At 38.8% G+C, this 23,806-nt stretch overlaps 1 protein-coding gene across 1 annotated transcript in view; it reads right to left on the reverse strand.

Annotated features, from left to right (window-relative positions):
• The window catches only part of BANK1 (B cell scaffold protein with ankyrin repeats 1), a 135,996-nt gene that overhangs the window by 25,631 nt on the left and 86,559 nt on the right, over nt 1–23,806 (reverse strand). The window lies entirely within an intron of this gene.

Raw genomic sequence — 23,806 nt, forward strand, 5'->3', positions numbered from 1 at the left:
GCAAGGTTAATTACAAGTAGAATAGTGGACAGTGAAGTCAAGAGGAAAGCACAGAAAGTGACTGTCAGGAGCTCATGCTGGAATCTGAAGAAGTTTGTTCCAAGTATCCTGCTGCCTCGTGGCACCCACAGCCACTGCCCAGGGACAGAGTTCTCACTGCATGAAAGAGGAAAATATTTTGAGAAATAGCAGGTTTTTCTGAGGAACTGAGAATACCTTCTTCCCTGCTGCTGTTTTACACAGCCATCTCCTGAATGCCAGTCTGAAACACTGCAGCCACCAGACTGTGCAACAAGTGCCTCCCTGGCTTGCTTTGTTGCTTTACAAAAACACCTGGATCTTTACACATCTATATTCCCCTTCAACAATAGAGGATTCATCTCTGCCTCCTGTGCCCATATAATGTGTGCACCAGAGACAAAATTTTGTTTTTCTTGAACTTCCCTATTACTTATGTAGTTCCTTTATGCTTCACAGGAACAGGATACGTCTCAAAAGCCTCAAAGTTATAGCTTTTCAGAATATTTATTTTCAAAAGATTTAGGCCTGCCTGTGCTAAAGGTAAGTGTATATTGTAGGAGTAAAAAGGGACTTCAATATGTTTCCTGTGAAGAGAAGATGTGTGTAGAAGAAATCAAGCAAGGAGATCTATATATATTAAGTTCTTCTGCTATAACATTGGAGTACCACACCCAGGAAATTCTTTCAAGGTGAAATTTGAATGTTTCAGAAGACTGAAGGTCAGCTGTCCTGCTAGATTATAGCTGCTCCAACTCAGCTGATAACGCTGAGTTGTAGGGAATTCAGGATGCAATTCAGAAGTTTAGCCCCTGACTACATTTTCTAAAAGTCTCCTGGACCTGTGAGACACAGAAAAGCTGAACAGATGGAAACAGTCTTTAACTAAATATGTTTACACTAGGAAAAAATTCTGTATAATGAATAAATTATTGACAGAAGTCTCCTCTGACACTGGGCATGTTGATGCCATGAAGCTGAAAATCGTGCAGTGTCTCCAAAACCAGTAGAAAGTGTCCTTATTTAAGAATGCAGATTGACATAACTAAATTGGAATAATGCCATGGCTCAGCTTGCAAACCTTGCCCTGATGCCCCAAATGAATGCTCATTGCTGTTTAAGTTTGAAGTGTCTTTTATATGGGCTGGGTCTTGTAACTTGAATGTAGTAGCATAATTGAACTTCCAAGTTGTTTGAGCCTGTTTGGCTGAAAATGGATCTTTGATTTACTCTAGAGATTTCTTATGGATGTCAAGCCACCTTCCAAAGGAAGAACTAGCTTAACTGGAAAAAAAAAAAGTTGTTCTCAGCACAAGACTGCTTACAAAGGATTATGGAAAAGGGCTCTGAATGTTTGAAAGTTTATGAGTTAGCAAAATAATTTAGTTTATGAGTTAGCAAAATAATTCAAAATAATTCCGTTACTTCAGGATGCTACAGAAATGCTGGCATGCATTGAGAGTCTTTTGAGAGACTGAAATTGCTTCAAGTCCTAAGATTAAATGCCACCTCTCAAAGTCAAAATGTAGATACCTAATTTTCTGTCTTTTATGCATTTTAGCCGTCTTTATTATTGACTTTTAAAAAGGTAAAGTTTTTTAACAGCTTCAAAACTGTTCCACTTATACAAAGCTTGAACTGACTTATCTCAGTACCTTACTCAGAAATTCATTATGAAAATTATTGTAACCATCTTGTCAGAATTTTTTACAATGCTCTTCTGAAGAGCCATCTTTGTGAGGTATGTGTTTGAAAGATTTTCTCCTTGTTAAACTGATACAGTCATCCATGCTGGCAGAGGTTGACACCATTGAAATTAGGAGCATTTACCTTTTTGTACAGTGAGTAGTGAAATATTAAAGAATTCAAAGGAATCTGACGCAACAGTGATATTGTATCAAGTTATGGCAAGAGTGAGAAGCATCTGGACATCTGCACTTCATTTATAAACAGTTACTCACAGGTAAATATAGCAATCACAGCTCACATTAGCCTTTATGTATAAAATATAAATTGCTATACCTAAAGTACATCCATATCATATATTTCTAGAAACAAAGTAAGAACTTCTGATTTGTGTAGGGCAATTTAATCTTCTTCTGGATTCTAGGGCATTTCCAGTCGCCTGTTGGATAGAATTCAGGCTTGCAAGGAGACATCCCAAAAATACCCTCCAGTCACACTAAGGCATGTTCTTCCAAGGCTGAGACAAATCTGGTTGCCTGATTTGTTTATAACATGTCACCACAGCATTCCTTCTTATCCCACTCCCAACATTCAAAGTTTGCAGTTCTGCCAAGAATGTGTTGCTCATTTGTCTGTCTCCCACTGCTCTGTAGCTCAGCATTTCAGAGCAGAGGACAACTACAGCATAGCTGTCTTACAGGCACAGTTTTTTAGGCATCCGCTTCTGACTATTAAGCAACAAGATAACATTCAAGTCACTACCAGTCACCCAGAGTTAACCTGTGTTGATCACCAGGAAACACCAGTTTCTACCATGTGACTATCTTGAGAGGCACCAGTCCAAAAGATTCCAGCAGCTGCCCTCTCCTTCTGCTGATATGGAGCCCTGATCCTCCTGGGATTTTGAGAAACAAGTTGTCAAATGCTGGTTAAAGCTACCACAGTCTATATGGGCATGCTAGAAAGGCTGCAAGAGCAAATAGAGCCAAGATCCAAGCACAGTGGTGCTTTTAAAAGTATCTCATACCAACTGAGCAGTTATGTGGATGTCTATGTCTTTAGAGTCAAGGCATCCTAAAGAAAATAAGCATTTTCTCTAAATATCATTAGAGAAGAAAGCTAAGAGGAGATGGTCTCATTTCCACTTTTTATTTCAGCACCTTTTGTTTTTTTTTCTCTTCAGTGCACATCTCAATGAGGCAAACAATCCTCTTTAAACAGTAAAATCAACAGCTTTGAAAACTAAGAAGTTGATGTGAACTGCAAACACTTCAAAATTTCATGTAACTGTATTAAGAGTGTGTCCACTCATAAATCACTACACTGGATCATGGACTTGGAAGGAATTTGAAAAATCTTTCTATTATTTAAATTGCCAAAAGGGTACTGAATAGTACAAGAGCCAAGATTATACTAATTAATAAGCCTTTCTATTTTCACAATGAATTGTTGCAAAATATCCTTAAAAAACCATTTCTTATTACTTCAGATTTCTCGTTAGCTCAATTTCATTTTGTGCTTCGGTCCTTCTCACAGTATTCTTAAATGCCTATGCTACAATTCTATCATGACATTAGCAACCTGATAGAGCTTCTACTTCCTGTGGACTTCATAATCCTACTTTGGGTTGTTCTCTTGCTACTCTTTCAACCTTTCCTTCACAATGCGGCAAGCATGCACTCAGACATGCTTTTTAATTTTTTATTTTTAATGCTGCTATTATGTTGTTATTTTTCATTCCTATCATAGAAACCAGACACAATAACATATCTTAGACTGCTCTCACCAAGGTTACCCAGTCTGGACAACTTCAAATGATCTCCTCTTCTTTGTTTACACAGAAAAGAGCCCTCTAGCCATTTCCTTGACTTAAAAAGTCAAAACCTTATCAATGCAATTAAAAAACTTGTTGGAGAGTGTCTCTTGCTGTATTCCTTTCCAGACAGAAGCTGGTGACTGGACCTCAGTGAAAGCCTATGTGCTGGTACACAAACACACTGAAAACATCCTCCCCCCGGGAGTGAATTTAAACACAGAACAAAACGGGATGTAAATAGGGTAAGTAATTTCAGCACCTCAAGACAGAAGAAATTGTTTTCCTTGGCTGGATGTTGCCATCATTTCTTTGTCATAGGTGTACGAGATTTGCTTTCTAATGTTCTTGCTTTCAGACAAACTGGACTGAAACACAGCAGTTGGATTTTTTTTCTCCCAGCCCCGGGTGATTTGCTCGTACCACTCCTCAGACCTGCCAGCACGGGCTGCTTAGACTCTCAATGCAACAACTGAAGCAAAAGGGATATATTTCCATCTACCTTCACAGTTTTTGCTCCTTTTCTCTCACCCTCACTGTGGTGTAGCCTACACTATGCCCATTATCACTGTCCTGTCAGAGCCTTCCAGAATGCAGAGGTCAGAACTAGTGTACCATAGGAAATACTTTCCATTTGCACTCTCAGGTCTTCATGAACGGCAAGCAGGCAATTTGGCAAACACTTATATTTCATTTAGTTCAAACTGCATCCCTGAGCCTAGTGACCAGCTATTCTGGTTATAAAATTTTTTCTAGCTCCCAAGTCTGCATTAATTACGAATATTCACATATTCTACAATGTAAAATATTCATCAAAGTACTGGAAGTGTTTAAGTATTTATGACTCATTTGCCCAGGGTCCTGTATGAGCACCTGGAGAAATGCCTGAGAAAGTGAGCTTCATAAAGTTGATTGCATGCATGAGGACAGATCCAACATTGTTGTTCATTAGCTTTATTAATATCAAACACCTTTAGTACCCTATTAGCTTCTTGATAACTCAAGCTTGCAAAAAACCATGAGAAGACCCTAAAGCATAAGGGCAATGAATCATTCAATACAGTGTTACAATCCAAGACAAAACCCAAGGTGGTTGTAAAGCCGGGGAGGTGGGAAGAGCAGTGGTGGAAAAAAACTTTCCTGCACATGTTCTGCCATGCAATACTGAAACAAACAGGGCTTTAAAGCAGTGTGGGCTGAATCCAGCCCTTGAAACACTTGAACTCACTCTCCTGACCTAAGCAAGACTTGTCTTGGAAAAAGCCAAGAGTGGCCTATATTATCCTTCCAGCCAAAAGTGCTGCTGCCATCTGCTTGCTCCACATGTGTCAGGGCCAGCTGATGTGCAATGCAGTCTGCCCTCTGAGGAAGCACAGCTGAGCCAGCCCTGTGTGCTCCACCCTGCTGCCCAGCTGGGCCTCAGCTCTGTTCTCTGCTTCACCACAGCAGAGAAGGCAGAGCCTCAGCCCCCCACCTCACCTGCACATCCCAGGCTGTGCCCAGGAGCTGCACATGCAGCGCTGCTGAGCCACAGAGATCAGCGCTTCCAACTCCCAGAAATTAATTAGAACACCCTTATCTGCTCTATTTGTTTACAGGAAAGGTGTGAGGGCATTAGAAGTCCCTGGGACTTTTCTCACTGATGCCTTTCAAGGTTGTGTTTTCCATTATTTCCCTTCAGTTTACTGTGCCTTATGGAAGCCTCGCAGCATCAACACCAGATGTCAGATCTCACAGTGTCTCTGACATCCATTATCCAGCTAGGCAAGAGGCAACTGACTTAAAACTGTGTGTGCCACACAGGTTAGACCACAAAAAGAACAGGTATTTAACATCAGTAACTGTTTTTGAATAAAGCTGCTCATTCTAGGAACAAAAGGCAATGACTGATGTGTTAGTCAGAATGACTTCTCAGAGTAGCAGGCAAACATAACTTACTGCAAACCCCTCACACAGCTGTTTACACCATGTGGCTTTTTCTTAGATGTCTGGACATAATCAACACAGTTGTGTTGTTGAATCTTAAATATATATTACCCCTATCCCCGTTTGCCTTTGACATACATCCATTAGGCCTTTAAATTCCAACTGTTTTATGTGTTCAAGGTCAGGATGAAGAGGGCTTTAAGCAACATAATCTAGTGGAAAATGGCAGGTGGGGTGGACTAGATGATCTTTAAAATTACCCTTTGATTCTACCTGAGCAGGACACAAGATTTTGGAATCCTTCAAAGGCATGTTCCTGCTGTGTAAAACTGCAGCATTATCATTCCCAGATTTCTTTTTTGGAGTCATAGGTGTGTGCATAATTTCTTTGTTTATCTGTATGGGTTTCAGTTTAACCTAACACTTTCTACCTTTTTTTCATGTTAATTCAAATCAGGAGTATCACATGATCTGGTGGACAAGCATGCTTAGGTGCTGATCACACTAAACCTAACAAATTAGAACACAAAACCCACATACTAAATAAGGTACAAAACAGAGAAGGACACAGAATGACAGTAAAAATAATACTGTGACATTCACAGTAATTTGTAAAATTCACTCTGCATAAAATTTGTCCCAAGTCTCAACTGCTACCATGTTGTCTGCAATAACGAAAGATAAAATTCTAGAGCTCCCATTCCATTATGCTAAAGGTACATAAAATGTACATAACTACCAAAAAAAAGAGATTACATAGAACAAATGAGAAATAAAATGCTCTACAGCCAAAATCTAATGATTTTGTGATCAGTCTGGAGCAAATGTATGACTGAAACAAAGTATTTGTACTATATTAAGAAACTAAACAAATTAAAGCATCAATGAATACCTAACTTTGGGCTCAGAATTTTTAATAACAGCAAAAAGGAATTGTTTCATTTGAAATTGTCTATTGTAATCTTAAATAATTTTTTCTGGGCTCCCTGATTAAACCATTTCATTTGTATGTTTACTTTAACTTCATTACAAGCAGATGTGCTGCACTGCATATCAGCCAGCATCCCTGAACTGATCCTAAATAATCACAACATTAGTTTGTGCAATTTCACACTTACTTTGTATGCTTGTCTATCAAATCACAGCAAACTAAATTTACTGGTATATACAAAAATATGTTCTTAAAAATTAAATTGCTGCAGTCTCCATTTGAAGAATTTGTGCTCACTTTCCCTCTTCTCTGCATTTTATGCTGTTCTCTAATCTAGCTACTGAGTATCAAGGGATTTTTCTTCTGAACATTCAAAAATAAAATTTCTCTTCAGACTCATTTTAGCTCATTTCTCCTTTAATGACAATTCTTGTTACTTCACTTTTCACACACCCACACAATTTTTTGAAAGACTTTCAAATCTTGTATAGTACTGATTCTGCTGAAAAAAATATCCACTACTGTTTAACAGGCTGTGTAATCATTGCAAACTCCACAAAAGCACTCCCAGCTCTCACACAGGTTCATTTTTTCAATCTAGAATTTTTTCTTGCTTTTCTGATTTTTTTTTTCCTGGGCAAAACAATAACCATTCTCCAGAGAGCTTCTCTTTCACTTGATGACTATGATTACACTGCTTGAACTCTCAGTGGAGTTTCTAAATTACCACTCCCATAGCAGATCCAGCAGTAGCAGAGAGAGAATCACAGAATCATTTAGGTTGGAAAAGAACTCCAAGATCATCAAGTCCAACCACAAACCTAACACTGCTAAGTCCCACTAGGCCCTGCCCCTAAGAGCTGTGGCAGCTTGTGGGACCAAAACCTGAACCAGCTGCACTCCTTTGCCAAGCCAGCATCTGCCTGTTGAAATTCACAGTTATTAATTTTCCCTCCACTTATTTCTTTAATGCCTGGGAGATTTTGCTTTACATTTGCTGAGATCAGTTCATTAAAATACTAATTTCAAGCAGCAGTTTTCTGCTGGTGAGCATTGCCTGTAGTGCTGATACACTCTCAGCTGCAGGAGAGTTCATAGATGCTCAGGTCCCTGGAAGCAGAAGAGGACATTGAAGATTAATTGACTAAATGACTGACAGGAAATACAACAGGATTTTACATATCATACGTGTTTATTTCTGCTTTTGTTTCACCTAGATGGCACATATTAAAGGTTCTTTTTTTAAATCTAAAACACGAAAAACTCATTAGCCCTGAAAATCCCAGACTCTCTTAGCAAATTATATAAGCAGGTAGGAATTTTGCCCTAGTAAAGCATAAATATGTTTTGGATGACCACAACATCATGCACAAGTGTGAAGTATTTCAAATACTGCAGAGTAGCAGCTAGACAGAAACACACCTGAAAGTGCAATGGGCAAGTGGAAGAGCAACACTTCTGGAAGGCTGAAGATTAGCACAACAGAACAGCTGATGCTTAAGTAAGAAGAGTAAAAAAAATGGCACTTAGCAAGGTTTTGTGCCCCTGAAAGAATCAGTGACTATCTAGAAAGAAAGCAAGAGGGTGCAGAAGGCATTGAGGAAATGCATTGAACGTAGTCACAGCCCAGGCAACTTTCAGCTCCTTTTCATGTAATGAGGAAAACGTGGTCTGGCTGAGGAAAAGAACATTCAGTACTGTTTGTTTCAAAGCCCTGTGCTCCAGATTACTGACAAGAATGTCATGGACTGTACTCTAAGTTGCATAGATGCTTCTGGCAGAACATTTATGATTTATCACTGGTCTCAGGCTCTCCAGCACTAACACATCATCATTCCTCATTTTCTACCCTGTATTCCATATACACACTGTAGAGCGCTACCCTAACATTTAAACAGCTGCTGTATTTTGCATGAGAACTACACTTTAGATGCCAAGAGTCACAATATTGTAATTCAAACTCAAGTAACAGAAATTTCTGCATTCTGTGGTGACTTCTGAGATTCTGCCCTTCTGCCCTGAATCTTGGTAAACACTCAGAAATTTTTCTTCTTTTACAGAAACTAGCAGGAGCTTTGCTCTATCTAGGCAACTTTTAAAAATATATTGCATTAATGTGGAATAGGATAAAGTGTCTAAATCTGTGAAATTCCATGGTATTTCTAGAATATGTTCCACATACATGTGCTAAGAATAGTCAGAGTTTTCAGATATGGGTGTTAATATTCAGGTTCTTAAAATCTTTGCATTCCTAAACAATAGGAAAGCTAAAGAATGAGAAAAGCAGTTGAAATAGCAGTTATTACCTGTACTGCATTCAACTATGTCTACTAAAACATAGACCATAGACAAAACCAGCAAAAATTATCTAGTGAAGCACTTCTGTGGGAAAACACTGCTACAGCATGTGGTAATATCAGGCGCCTAATAATCAACAAAAGCAGGAAAAACAAAAAAGGCAAATGTAAGAAACATTAAAAAACAGTAAACCTTTTCCACTCTGAAGCAGGTGTCATGTAAATTACACCCTTAGTCAATCAGATAAATAATTAGCCTCTGCAAAATTTAGTCTTCAAATCCAAGTAAGATCATTCTCTTATTTTTGCTTGACTCTAAATAGATCTACACACAGTGCAGGATTTGCTTTCAGATTCAAGTATTATAAATTTGCCATGAGTACCCTGGCCATTGCATTATTCTTTTAGTTCAGGTACATCTTGCAATTTATGAACTGAAGGATGGTGATACTGTAGTTACAGTAAAAGAAAGCAAATGAGACAAAAGGTTCTACCTGAGAGTTTGCCTCTTTTTTTCCTAAAATAGAGATGATAAATTTTTCATTCTATAAGCAAGTTTCAGGACTTGGTAACAACCAGTAAACTACTTTGAGAACTCTCTAAGAAGTGTAACTCAATTCAAGTGCAAGCTCTTCTCTCTCTCTCAAAAAGACAATTTATGCATTGGTCAGTGACTCTACACTACTGTGTTCAGACAAACCATTTCATTTTAAAGTGCTTTGCTGATTTCACATGTTTCAGTGACAGCTGTTTTTATTCTATATCTGTATATTTACTACATTCAAACTGTATCAATTGTCTCAGAAATGCATCCTGCATTCACAGAAAATATCTAAAAGAGACAGAAATCCAGTCTTATTTGGGTCCATTTTTCATACAGCACACAAACAATATGAAGTTCATCTTCCTGGCTTCTACAAACCCTCTGACAATCCAGACCCCAAAGCAGAGGGAAGAAGGTAGCAGTAGAGAAAAAGATTGCCAAGCTTCTTTTTAAAAGTCTAACAAAAGTACTTGCAACTCAGCAAAATAAAATTATTTTCAATAATCTGTTATGTATATAAAGTCACCTTGTGTTTCACCTGAATATTTCCATTGTAGAATCACAGAATGGATGGGGTTTAAAGAGACATTAGAGATCACCCCCCTTGCTGTGGGCAGGTACCCCTTCTGCTAGATCAGGTTGCTCAGAGCCCCATCCAACCTGCCTTGAACACTTCCAAGGATGGCACATCCACAACTTCTCTGGGCAGCCTGTTCCAGTGTCTCACCACTCTCACAGTAATGAATTTGTTCCTAATACCTAATCTAATCCTATCCTATTTCAGTTTGAATCCAGTCCCCCTTGTCCTGCAGGGGCACGCTCTTGTAAAAAGGCTCTGTGTCTTTCTTGTAGGCTCCCTTCAGTCACTGGAAGGCCACAATTAGGTCATCCCAAAGCCTTCTCTTTTCCAGACTGAAAATTCCCAATTCTCAAGTCTTTCCCCATAGGAGAGGGGCTCCATTTCTCTCACCATCTTGTTGGTTATGAAGAGAGACCCCTGATGTTTGAGCAAAAAATTATACAACATGAGATGTGAGTTAACAGAAGATGCTACTGAAATGAATAGAGGTTTATTTGTTCTAATTTTATGTGGTATTTCTCTCTGAGATGCTCCCATATCTTAAGGAAAACACCAAGTTCTCTTAGCTTTGTTTGCTTACTGAACAGTAACAAACTAACAGTGAGCAGTCACCTGTTCTTTTGGAGTCTTTGTGAGAGTAGACCTATGGGATTTGTAGCTGAGATCACACACACTTCTGAAGCCTGCTGTGGTATGGGGTCTCTGCCCCTAGACAAGACCATCCTACTTGACCTATGATGTTTCCTTCCTTGCATCTTCAGCACAGCCTGATTTCACCTGTAACTGCTTTCCATATAATCCCCCAAAGCAGATAGATTAATATATTCAACATTGTATCCTCTCAGAATTTGACACAAACAAATGTGGGTTAAACAACAAAATGCACTGAATTGTGTGCTGTATATCATAAAATCTGTCTCACCTAAGGAAAGGCTAAACAAATATAGGTATTTTGCATAAATCCAAAAGAAATATATTCCCTGACTGATGACTCAAATACAATTAGTGGCTGCTTGCAGAAGGTAAATGAGTACCTGCTAAAAGCCATAAAAATCACTTTTGATGGTATGATATGCATTGAGACCTACTTCTGCTTCAAGAAAGACATACAAATAACTATGTAATTTCTGATCTATGTAATTTCTGTCCCAAGAAGTAACAGTTTTTCTTCTCAGTTTAGGGTGGGGGGAGCCAATCAAACTGGAGTAATCAGCCTGCTTCTATGCTAGTAACATCACTATTGGGAAATGCTTAGCAAGCACAGCTCACTAGAACTGTATTTGACAGCCATTTTAATGGCAGCTGCTGCAAGCTTAGAACTTGACATGAATACAGATCTCCAATATTACCTTTTCTGTAAGCACTTTCAGTTCTCAAGACAAGAAAGAAGAAGCAAATGACAAAAAGAGCCAAGGTGGAAAAAGACTAAAACATGAGAGAGAAAAAGGGCAAAGCAACCTACATCTGACACACAGTGTGGGGTTTCCTACTGCATCATGTTCTTGTTTAATACCAGCAATGTTAGTCTCCTACAATTACCTGCTCAGTCCATTGTGTGTTTCTAATCCACAGTCAGGATCCAGAAGTGTAGTTACTTAGGTTTATCATTTACAGCAGTGGGCCAAGCTTTGCTTTATGCAGACACACCTGCTGCATTAGTGTAGAACGAGATGCTGATGAACCTGGGATGTAATGAATTAGTGGACTGGGCTTTTCTCCTGCTCCCATCTCTCTTTCAGACACCTCGTAGCCACTACTATCAATAATACCACACTATATAACAGAAAAGCAATTTAAGCAAGCTGAGGTATTGGAGTTACTATTAAGCAGTTGGATTCTACCATTTCACTTTCATTTTTAAAGAGATTTTATGGTTCTTTTCCTAATAGGACATAAAGCAATTTTTAGCTAGCTCATTCCCCTTCATCTTCTCTGCCCCCAGCACCACACAGAAAGCAGCTATTGGGTGTAAAGACTGTGTAATTTTACAAGAACTCGGGAGGTGAAAGGACCCAAGCAGCGGATGGAAGAAAAGTAGCAGTCACTTACAAAAGGAGTCCCATTTTATTCTTTCCCCTGAGGCCTCTGCCAGTCATGCTGTGCTGCATCTGAGTGCTGGGCAACACTCCTGGGGCAGATCTTCATGTGTAGAACAATGTGTCAGCCTCAAAAGGACTGTGGCATTTTACATGAAGCTCTGCCACCTATTTTTTTTCCTAAATATGTGTAACAGTGGAGGAAGCATATCTGAATCTAAAGATCTATACAATGCCCCTATAAATATGGGTCTGTGGAGAAAAAAGTTACAAATGGACTAGTGTGTCTCACTTGAAGGTCACTTGTCACAACTGATCTCCTATTAAATGTGGTTACCCTGGCAAGCAGGAATAAAAAAAAAAAAGCACTATATTTATTACCTGTTGCCCTTGGCACTCCGGTGTTGTTTTTCAATTGACTGCCTAGTGTCCTGCTTTATCTTTTTGTTTCCATGTTAGAGTCCAAATTCCCTTTTATGGAAATTTAATAAGGCATCCAAACTCTGTCATGCAATTCCTGTGATGGGTAAATTTTGGATATTCACATTTCACTGAACAAACTCACAGCATGTGTAACTTCATGCAGCAGTGTGTGATGCTGAGGATGTTTAGAAATTGGATTTATAGTGGAATTATTTTAAAATAATCTCTAATGCTGAAGAGAGGTTATTGTCACAGAAGGCAATTGTAGAACATTGAGAGAATTTTGCAGGTTATGAAGAAATGAGTGAGCAGTGTGAATAGGAAACCTTAAAATTCAATATGTTTTGAAATTCAAAATCTTTAGTAAAACCATAAAGAAGAGACAATGCTATTTCAGGGGAGTTACAGCTTAAAGAATATGAAAATCAGCAAGAGCCAAGTGTATTTCATATTGGGATTTCTATTCCTGTCTAAAATGCTTGAAATGTTTGTGTTCTCTGAGTGCTGGCTGAATTGTTGCATAGATGAGGGCTGAGGAACCCAAGAATAAAAAACAAAAAAAAAGTAATTTTTTTGCTTTGTCTTGAGACTGAGAGGCAAGAGAGATACAAAAGACCAAATGTCTTTCTTTAACAAACTGGTTAAAAAAACCTAACCATTCCTAAAAAACGGGAAGTCACATCAGAGATTAATATGAAACTTGCAATTTCCAGGCTGTCTCTACTTCAGCAGCAAGGACAGAACAGACTGACAGAAGAGAGAGGTCCAGATTGAGACATAAACAAGGACCTTGGGGCCTGAGTCAAATTCAGTGTCTTGCTGCACTGTGGAGCAGCAGGCCCTGACTAGCTCATGCTGACCTAGTGAGCAGCAAACCCCACCCAGCAAGAGAGATGATCAATACAGAAGATTTGGGGTTTTGACCCTTGGTCACACCTGCAGCTCACTGTTCCATGGGCAATTTGTTCACTCTTCTTACCCTGGGGTGGTTGAAGCTATTGCACTCATGTTTCTTATACTTTAGGAGAGTTTAGATTAATAAAGGAACACAAGCTCACAAGTACTGAGCCTGCCCCAGTTGATTTAATAATTTCTTTGCTATCAATTCAAATGGGATGTCTCCCCATTCTGCAGAAGCAACTGCAGCTTCTGCAGACATACAAGTGCTTTGTATGACTGATGCAATGGAATAAGTTAAATTTTGACATTTTGCTAAAAGCCATTTCACTAACGATGACAGTGATTTGGCACACCTGGAAGAAAGGAGAAAAGCACTGACATGCAGGCAGATTCTCTTGCTTGGGAAATTCTTCCCAAGATCTGTACATGACTCATAACCTGCCAGCATGCTGCAAAAAGCAAATGAAAAAACAGGACTCTATAGCCCAAGGGATACACACCTCACATCATTTCCCCTTCCCTTTAGAAAAGGCAAAGTTGGAAAAAAAGCCCAAAACCAACCTCTTTCCTGCACAGTTTTGGAAACAATGGAGTCCTCTGTGACTTAGGTTTGTCTGTGATGTGAGTAAACAGGAGAGGCAATAAAATGTTTAAGAGAAGGATGAAAGAACAGATGAACACACACTACCAAACTCAGTGTCCACCAACAAATGATTCCACATAAGAGACCGAACTGAGGTTTCTGTACTTCAGCAGTCCTCCATTGCAGAAACTCAGGATGGTTGTTCACTGACTCAATTAAAACCTTAATAGATGAATGACAACCCTGTTTCTGTGACAAGGCATTGATGTTTCTAGGGAGAGGAAGTTTTAGTACTTAATGCTACTTGTACATTGTAGTACATCAAGGAAATTGCCAAAGTTAACACAAAAGACTCATCTGAGATGGAAATGTTGCCTCAAGAGATTATTTCAGGAAATATGATGGTGTTCTTCATCATAACCCATGTCTTCACACTAAAATAGCAACTATGACTCTTCAGCCTGATTCAGTGAAATACACAATTTAGAAGCTTTAGAAACAGCTTTTATTTACATTTTTGTATTTAACTTCATTTTGCTCTACATGTTCAGATGTTGAACTAGTCAGGACATTCAGATTTCTCTTCTTCACCAGTTTAACTTTTTGATTGCCTCATATAATAGAACACTGTCAGTCAATGTTCAAGATGTAAATGCAGAATTTAAAAAAATATGCAACATCCACATTGCTTTTGATAATGTAAGAAGAGTAAACTTGAGCTCTGCAGAACTCTAAATATTGGCACAAAAAGAGCTTGGGGAGAGGCTGTTTTGCCTCCAAACACCTTGAGAAGCTGAAACAAATAATTTGTCCTCACAGTTCTCAGTGCAGGATTGTGTATCCCAAAACTCACACCCAAGCTATGCACTCAGTTAAAATGGAGGCAAATAACTAGGAGAAACCTATTAAGACCACCAGAAAGAAATTTTAGGGAATGAGCAGTTTCATGTTTAATGCCTTGACGGTCTCTTATCTAATCAATGTACCAGAATATCCTTTACCAGCCCAGTAGATTTTAGGGCAATGTCCTATAGAGCCATAAGAGAAAGTGGTCAGAGAAATTCTTTGTGTAAACCTTTTGTTCCACAAAGCATCTAGCAAGGGTGCCAGTTTCTCAAAGACATTGTGTTTTTCACTGTAGTTTTCTGTCAAATTAATCCATGTGAACACAGGTATCACAACCTAAAATACTGTGCATACTCCAACTCAACATACAGAATGCATTAATGCACTTTAATTACAGAAGTTTTCATCTGTATCACCACAACTTGTGGACTACTCAAGTCACAGAAAAGTCTCTGTGAGGTGTATATCAACAGGCTTTCACTGAATTACAAGGTTAAAATATTTAAATAAACCTAATTCTCTTCTATATTCAGTAGTAAAGCTGTCACCGTTATCAACTGTTGCAGTGTTTTAAGCACAGAAGTCAATATGGAACATTTGTATTTTCAAAAAAGTAAAAAAAAAAAGAAGGAAAAACTGGAAAATGGATAAAAAGGAAAAAAGAAAATGAGGGAAAAAAAAAAAAGGAAAAAGAATTCTCAAACCAGTGTAAGTTTTACCAGAAAAATATAAAATGGCCACCAAAACCAGAGAAAATGAAACAGAGACACAAAATGAGAACCATTAAAAAGAGAAAGCAATTTATAAAGAAAGAAAAAATAATCAAATTTCAAATCAAGCTATGTTGCTTTTAAACATCATAGTCAGAATATTATGCCTTCAGGCAGTCTTAAGAGAAGATAACCCTCAAGTCTGGCAAGTTCTGTAATTCATGTTCTTCATATGAAAAGAGAGCTTTGTTTGTACACATGCAGAATGTTTATGACACCACTTATGGCATCCGTGGCTGAAGGTAAAGGGTCCCTGTGATACAAGCAGTACTTTGAAAATGTAGTAACTCCTTAAACATCAGTGGAACAGCACAGCCATCTCCGGTCCTTTACACTTTGCAGACAAGCTGAAGACAAGATTTTTGTTTCTTTTGTGGGGTTCAAAAAGAAAAAGGATATTGAGAATATCTGAAGATAGCTGCTGTGACCCTTGGGAAAGAGCTGGAAAGACCAGAAATGAGAAAATCCTGTGGGAGCTCTAGTGAGCAGCAGAGGAGCATCCTGATGTACTGGCTGAGTTTGATGAACAATCCTGTGCACATAAAATAAAAGGTAGCAGCAGACCTGCCTTGACCAACAAAAAGAGCAGTGGTATAAACACCAGGAGGCAACTTCCTACAAATAGAGAGAAGTACTAAAACCATGCCCCAACACCCACTGAAGCAAACAAGTTTTGCACAGAGAACTGATGCCATTTTTATCTCCTGTCAACCACAAACATCACCACTTAAACTTCCTGTTCCAAAACCAAGAATTATCACTGGGAAATTGCTTCAGTGGTAAGAAAACCATGCTATCTTCTACTCAGACTCACAATATGGACACCATCTCCCTGCATTTTTATCATTGCAGATATATAAAAACAAGCTCTGGTAAATACAGAGAGAAAATGGCTTTTCCCCCCCTTCTCTGATCATATTTTAAGATGAATTTAAAAAAGAGCTGAAGCTGAAATGTGTGGCATTGAAAAGCCCCTCAACTTTATAAACAAAAGAAGAATCAAATTCTACTCCTTTTCTGAAAACTAGAGTTCTTAGCTGTTTATACACGGTGCTATAAATTGTATCCTGTGCCAGAAAGTCACATCTTTTCTTTGGTGCTCCCCAATGTTTAGACTGCTTGCTTTAATCGCTTAGATCCCTACAAAGCCTCCAGTTTCTTTCTCTGGTGCTCCTACTTGGTAGAGAGTGGCTATTGCACCTTTCCCAGGACTGCAGTGTGAGGGCTGGAGGAGCAGGGCTGGCTCCGGAGCTCTGAAATTCCTTAGGCATTAATTTGTCACAAGCTCCAGCCTTATGCATAAGGGTAAAATTTAAAGCTCATACAATCTCTAAATTTTTCAAGGTTTTTAGACTATTTACCTCATGAAGTGACATAGAAAAATTACACATGTCTGTGAAACAACAGATGCTCGCATGCCCTACTGCACTCCAAATTCCTTGCCATATTTCAGCATTCCTTGGGGCTAGGTCAGAGGTTCAACACACAGCTTTTCAAGAGAAAAGCACACCAGTTTCCTTTGTTAAAGGTAATTTTCCCCTTTCTTTTCCTCTCCAAATCTCATACTTCAACCACTTTTGTTTTATAACCCACTCCTCCTCACCTGGGGACTCTTCCATCAGCCTCCTTAGGTCAGCCAAGTCCCACCAGCTGATCTGTTGCTAAGTTACTACTCCTCTGTGTTTCAGACTCAAAAAATGATCTGTCTGGGGCAACAGCCAACTTTTTGTAAAATATCACTCTAAATATGTGTTTACTGTAGTTAAAATGACCTGTTATTTTTGCTCCCTGGCATTGCAGATACTCTCCCTCTTCTCCCTGGTAAATTTTATAACAATACAGGAATAAAAGATTGCCAAGAAACAAACCAAACTCCATGTTCACAGGCTTTGTGTAGACTCTGTTTCCAGCACTGAAGTCCCAAGCTGCACTACAAGTGAACCCAGAGCCCACCCTCTCCCTCCCATTTTAATAGCATGAGACAAACCTGGAGAACATGCTCAGAGCAGGCACTGCTGCTTTACATCAAGCTAATCATGCCAGCTGTACCTTGCTGTAGCAAATGGATGGACTTGTATGGAGGGATTTGTTCTGCTGTTTCCATCAGAACTCAAATCCATTACAATTTGACCTTCCTATACAGCATCTTTCAAAGTTCCCAGGTTTTTTACCCCAAAATCTGTAGTTACAGCCTAATTCTTATTTCCCAGTTATTAGCTGTAAGCCCCACTAATTCCCTCATCTCCCCTGAATAATTTTAGAGTCCCTGAGCATCCATGAGTGGAGAATCGAGAAATTAAGAGCAAATGAGACCATTTTTTTCCTCTTCCTTGATTCCTGCAGGCAAAAACTATCTACAACAGGAGATTTGATGAGTACTAGACTCATGTCTCTCTTGCTCTTAGAGAGGCTGTCAGTATTTCCAGACTGCAGCAAAACATTTTTCAAATTCCTCCCCATGTCCAGTCGTGAATTTTACAACTGCGATACAAAATGCTGTGCTGCTTTTATATTGGATTCCTCCTTTTCTTTTTTCTTGCTTGGGATGGCAAGAACACTGGCTGCCAGTTTACCTTGCAGATACACCACCCAACAGGCACTCCTCACAAAGCCATTGCCTTCTTGTCTCCACCTAACCACATGGAAATTGCCACCTTTTTTTTTTTTCCAACTAATCACATGGAATAATTTATAAAACAAAGACAGAAGGCTGCTTGTTAAAGATCTGTAGCAAAAATCTCGCTTCTGCCCTGTCTACCAAATGATTTAATAGGGGTTTTTCAACTGTCTTCAGGAATTGAATGTTACACCGACAGCATCAGGAGATGAATTTAGTGGACAATTTAGGAGAAAATATTATCAGGCCCTTAAAAAAAAAAGAGACAACTTAAAAGGAATAGAAAATTATTTGAGCAGTAACCTGAGCCATGATATTAAGTGCAAGGTTCAAAAATGACTGTTTTTACTGTAGAAACTATTTCCCACAGCCTCATTTTCAACAGATAGTATTATATTGTTGTATTTTACAATGAGTGTTTGCAAGATAAAGGACTATTGACAGTGAATAAAGACAAGAAAACTCTGGTCTCACCAGGATTAAAAGTGTTAAAAATAATCTGTCTGACAGGAATACACAAAAGCAATCTAAAATAGCTAAAAATGATGAAAGGCCACAGAATGAACTTGCATGTGAAATTGTTTCCAGATTGCTGTTCCAGAGGCCATTTTGCCTGGAAAGCTGTTTTTGTCATCTGTCTAGACCACTTCCAGTGACCACAGAAGGCACAGACCAGCAAGCACAATTGCTCCCTTCCCACGTGTACATTTGCATTTCCCACCAAGAGCACTTCCAGAGACCCTGCCTGGGAGCCCAGACTGACACACACCCTGCAGCGTATCTGCCCTGTAAATTCAGCCTTTATGTATTTTTCAGATGCTGTATCACAGGAGACTCTTATTCTGGAAGCCATGCATTTTTCACTAATGTCTCCACAGTCACAGAAGGGAATGAGAGCTGCAGGTTGATTGGAAAACCATTTATTACCCAGAAGCAGAGGGCCATGAGGCACCATGTGCATCCAAGCCCACCACCACTGCCATCAGCAGGAACTGTCTGCCAGGTGGGAATTTAGGTCAAGGCCAGGATCTTTTCCCTATTATTAGTGTTAGGATTCTTCAAGATTACCAACAAGGTGATGACATTAAAAAGGATAGTAGGGTACAGCAAAGTGTGTGTGATTTATGAGCTTATACTGAGTGTAAAGTTTGCTCTCCTTCTGAAAAAAAATTCCTTTCTGTATTTATATTGTGGCTTTCAACATATTACATTGTCTTTGTTCTACCTGTGCTTCCACCTCTCAAAATCCTACCTCAGTTAGCACATAGAGACAATAATGAAATTGCAACAAAGCATAAAAAAAGAAGAAATAATAAATAAAAAAGAAAAACCATCAGGCTTTTCACTGAAAAGAGATAAAAGTTCTACAAGGGACCTTACTATTGCTATCAATTCTTTTGCTGAAAGCTGGAAGTTAACACAGTAAGGAGTGATACTACACAAATCTAAAATAGAAAGCTCTCTCTAAGCAGCAATTATAGCTTAAAGATGTTGAATGTTTGTGACGGTGCACACAACCCTTGACTGTATTATATTCTGTGGGGCAGATCCTCAGATAGCAATTTGGAGTCCTAAAACCAATTTATGTCATCTGAGGAGCTGCCTTATGAGAGTCTGACACTTTCATTAAACTGAGATTACCAGTGCACTTACTTCTGTACCTCTTGACTAGCAGTGCAATTATTATTCAGGGGATTTAATGGACTATATTGATGGCTACTGGTATTGTTCAGAGGGTTATTTTAAGTGTTTTGAAACTGAGGTACATAATGCAACTTTTACAAGTGGTTGCATAACCCAATGTCCCAATGCATCCCTATTTTCTTGACTGGTTACCTTAAGTCCCTAATGCACACACACACACAGACTGCTTATTCTGACTCAGTGAAATGACATTCACATTGCCAGTAAGATTTTTTGTTCTGAGTGAAAAATGAACTTTTATGCTGAATTACTGTATATTTGGAGAAAACAAAGAGAAACAAATGCAGCAACTCCGTCAAAGATTGGTGTATGTATCTTCTTGGGGGCAACTAGTCTCAGAGCTGCAGTCAAACACATACCTTGCATTTAGTTTCACAGATTTTGATCAACTGAAGTTGCTTCAAAGCTCTGTTCACTTTCCCTTCTGATCTCAGATTATCTTTGCATTCAGCCTACATTTTGAGCTCTATCACACACTCAGAGTCCCCTCTTACCAAAATATCAATTCAGTGTACTGGGAAGAAAAGTGGCATTCTAGTTAAAGGAAGAGATTGGCTAGTCTCTCTTTTTCGCAATATTCAAAGAAACTGCAAATATTATCTGATATAAAGCTGTCTCTACTAAGCTCTTGCTTTGTCTACAATCAAGGCCACTTAAATCTTCAAACTCAATGTGAAGTAGCCACAGACGTGCATGGAGTTTCGCTCCTGCACAAAAATATCTAAACCAGCTCACAGTAGGCTCATGCAGCACAGTACAAACTACAGCCAATCTGCTCTCCCTGTCCAGCTGGTGACTGGACATGGGAGATTGACACAGTATTCCCAAAGCCTGCAAATAGACCATGGGGTTTGTCTCAATTGCCCAAAATGAAACTGCCTTATTTCCCTAAAAACACTACAGAAACCCCCCTCCACCAAACCTAAAGAGTAGTAAACTCCAGGTAAGGGTAGATAGACATGAAACACTGAATCCTACAGGGAACATTTTGGTAATTGTTAAAGAAGAAGAAGTGGGAACTAAATGCCACTCTCTCATTTTGAGGTTAAGAGAGATGGAACTGTAGCTCCCAGGGTGACTTTCTAGGGAATACTCTGGCTGCCTCTGTGCCTACTCTGATGTGCAAGGGAAGCTGCATTTTCCACTTCTCTCATGGACTGAAGCAATTTCTACTCAACAAAGCTCAATCCAATTCAGCCTTGTCAAAGCAAACAGCTGAAGAAAACTGTAAAGCTTAAGAGGTGCATGTATGTGTGAAGCACACATACACCCTCACATCCTATTTTCCTACTTTGCAGCAGCAATGTGTAGACCTATCCTGCACTATTTCACCACCAGCTCTTTAAAGCAAAACCCTCTGGGCTCTGAACAAAGCCCCTTTGCTAAATAGCAATCCAACAGGTAAGGGACCCTCATTTCATGCTCAAAATGGAATCCTGTAGAAGTAATGCTGCACCAAAGAGCTTGTGTCATCTACTGATAACGACTACTTTTCCAACCCTTTTAATTGCTTTCATTGTTTATAATTTTGTGGACATTTTCTTCAGGAGAGAATAATTTTCAATATAGTCTAAACAAGGAAGATTTATACTACAAGATGTGAGCTCAATTAAGTTTTCTGATCTAAGCCAATAAATTCCATGATAAACTACCAGAAACAATAAAACAAGTAGCAAAACATGATTAATAGGGGGATTTCAGTCAATAGGCTCTTCTAATCTGGGGATCTGACAGTTCCATAAAAATAGCAGACAAGAAGAAATAATGGCAAAGTTAAAATCACAACAATGGTAATGTATAATAAACCACGTATTTCAAAAGATTATGTTGCAAGTGAAATGTTGCACCAAAATTTATTGATCAAAAAAATGATTCTCTATGAAGTTAACATCTTCTGCTTGTTCTTGTACATATGGAAATCAGAAAAGACTCAGATCTCAAATTACATAGCAAACTGGCCCAGCTAGAGAATTTACATGGGCACCTGAAAAAAGCAGGAAGAAACTTTAACCACAGGAGACCTGTAGTTAAAGACACAGTACTTTATGAAAATCCACAGCTAGCACTCATTTCTGGATGTCTGTCAAAGAATACTGCTGTAAAGACTGAACTGGTATCTCACAGGAGGCATAATTCTGCTCTGCTCTTTGAAATTTAAATGCTGTTAAGTGTCTTTGCTACTTTTTAGTTTGAGGATTAAGTAATCACCTTTATGAAGGTAAAACCATACAGAAAAATTCTTCTGTTAGAGCATCAGAAACAAAGAATATTAGTGAGTCTGAACCCACTTTCCTTTTCCATCCAACAAGTCAGTCAAGGGTCAGTGTCAGAAGGGGTTGGACACAAGCTCCAGTTGCAAATCCTTTTTGTGACAGCCTGGAGTAGCCCCCATGTGCCCTGTTAAACCCCTGTGTACTACTCACCTTTACACTACTACTACTGCTCACCAGCTCATCTGGTACCCCAGGGCAAACAAACTGTCATAGAACATTTAATTCCATTAGAAAACAAAAATGAACAGACTGGTTCAAACCAGTTCTAGCAGGACACAAACACCTCTGATAATATCTATATGAACCCTTTTTAGCTCAAGAGATTTCCTGTTTCCCTCCACTTATTAACCTACCCACCATGACCTTCTCTTCCAAGTACTAACCCAACCTCCCACCGAACTAAGAGACACACTTTAAAACTCTGAGCATTCACAGCACCCTGTGGGAATAAATTACAGAAGTTCAATACCTGCTCTGTGAAAAGCAACATTTTAAACCCAGCTCTTGCCAGTTTCACCCAGTGCTCCCTAGCTCCTGCACCAGAGAGATGCTGATGGAGGGATGCCTACCTGCCCTCTCCCTGCCCCTCAACATGCCTCTCTATCCTCCACCTACAGATGCATTGCTGAAAAACACTACTTATGCAAAGCAAATTCTTCCAAAACCATGCATACTGACAAAACTGCCTCAGTATTGCCCCAAGACTGTTAAAGAAATCCTAGTTTTACCTATATTCATTGTTTTTACTGTGTTTAAAAATCAGTTAAAATATCTGGCTCAGTGCTCATATAACACAACCTCCTTTTCCAAAATAAACCATAAACCCTTGAGCTGACACAAATATCCTGCCCTGAGAGGTGCGACTTTCCTAAGTAAATTGCACCAAGCAATAAAAAGATCTGTAACAATACTATTTTATGTAAAACCTCTTCTCAACAGTATTGTCAAGCTCTTGACAGAACTGTATTTTATTCATGTGAACTTCAAAAAAAAAAGTAATAAAATTCCTTCTGGCTCTTTCTGAATTATAAAATAGAAAAAATGCAAACAACATTCTTCAGTTCTATCCACATTAAAAATTCCTGCTCAAAAGATGTAATAAATTATTTTCCTGGGACCTGGATTATAAAGCAACTTCTTCTAGGTCATAAAATTATGGAATAACTTTTGTCAGCATGACAGTCTTTCATCAATAAAATTCACCTAACTGAAAACTTGCTCATCATACAGAGCAGCAAATCTATTGTGTTATGCCACATACTCCTTAGAAAACCCTACTTTTTATTTCAATAGATTGATGTGGGATAATATGAACAAAACACAGAATTATTTTGGTTGCTTTGCCCTCTTAGCTCATACCTGGAATCTATATCTCACTATTTCTGTAGTAGTAGTGAATAGGGCAAATAATAATTTCAATGTTTCTCTATGAATATTGTGTTAGTCTGCACTCACTTTTATTGTCAAGAAAAACTTGTGTCTTGAACTTGCCTCATTGTTTCAGCCTAACTCTCAGCTGATTCACAGAGCAGCAATTTCACTGCAGACCAAAGAGTTGAAATGAAATCAACACCAGTCCTTAATGATTCACATCACCGAGCTGTCAGGCAGGATCAGTTTCTGCTTCTTCACCCTCCAACATCCAGAAAATGCAGCCAACTCTCTACACCCAATTTTCCCCACAAATTTGAATGAACTAAGTCAGGAATATCTCTACCAGAATTGCCATCATTGTGTGTAAGGGTCAATGGACTTCTCCTATAAAGTCCACCCTGAAAAGTTAGGAGGTCCTTTTAAGGTAAAACATCTAATTGATTCCGATTTCACTTTTATTGGCAGCCTAGCAGTTAAAAAGAATA

The sequence above is a fragment of the Ammospiza nelsoni genome, chromosome 4, assembly GCF_027579445.1.
Source record: "Ammospiza nelsoni isolate bAmmNel1 chromosome 4, bAmmNel1.pri, whole genome shotgun sequence".
NCBI classification, from domain to species: Eukaryota; Metazoa; Chordata; class Aves; order Passeriformes; family Passerellidae; genus Ammospiza; species Ammospiza nelsoni.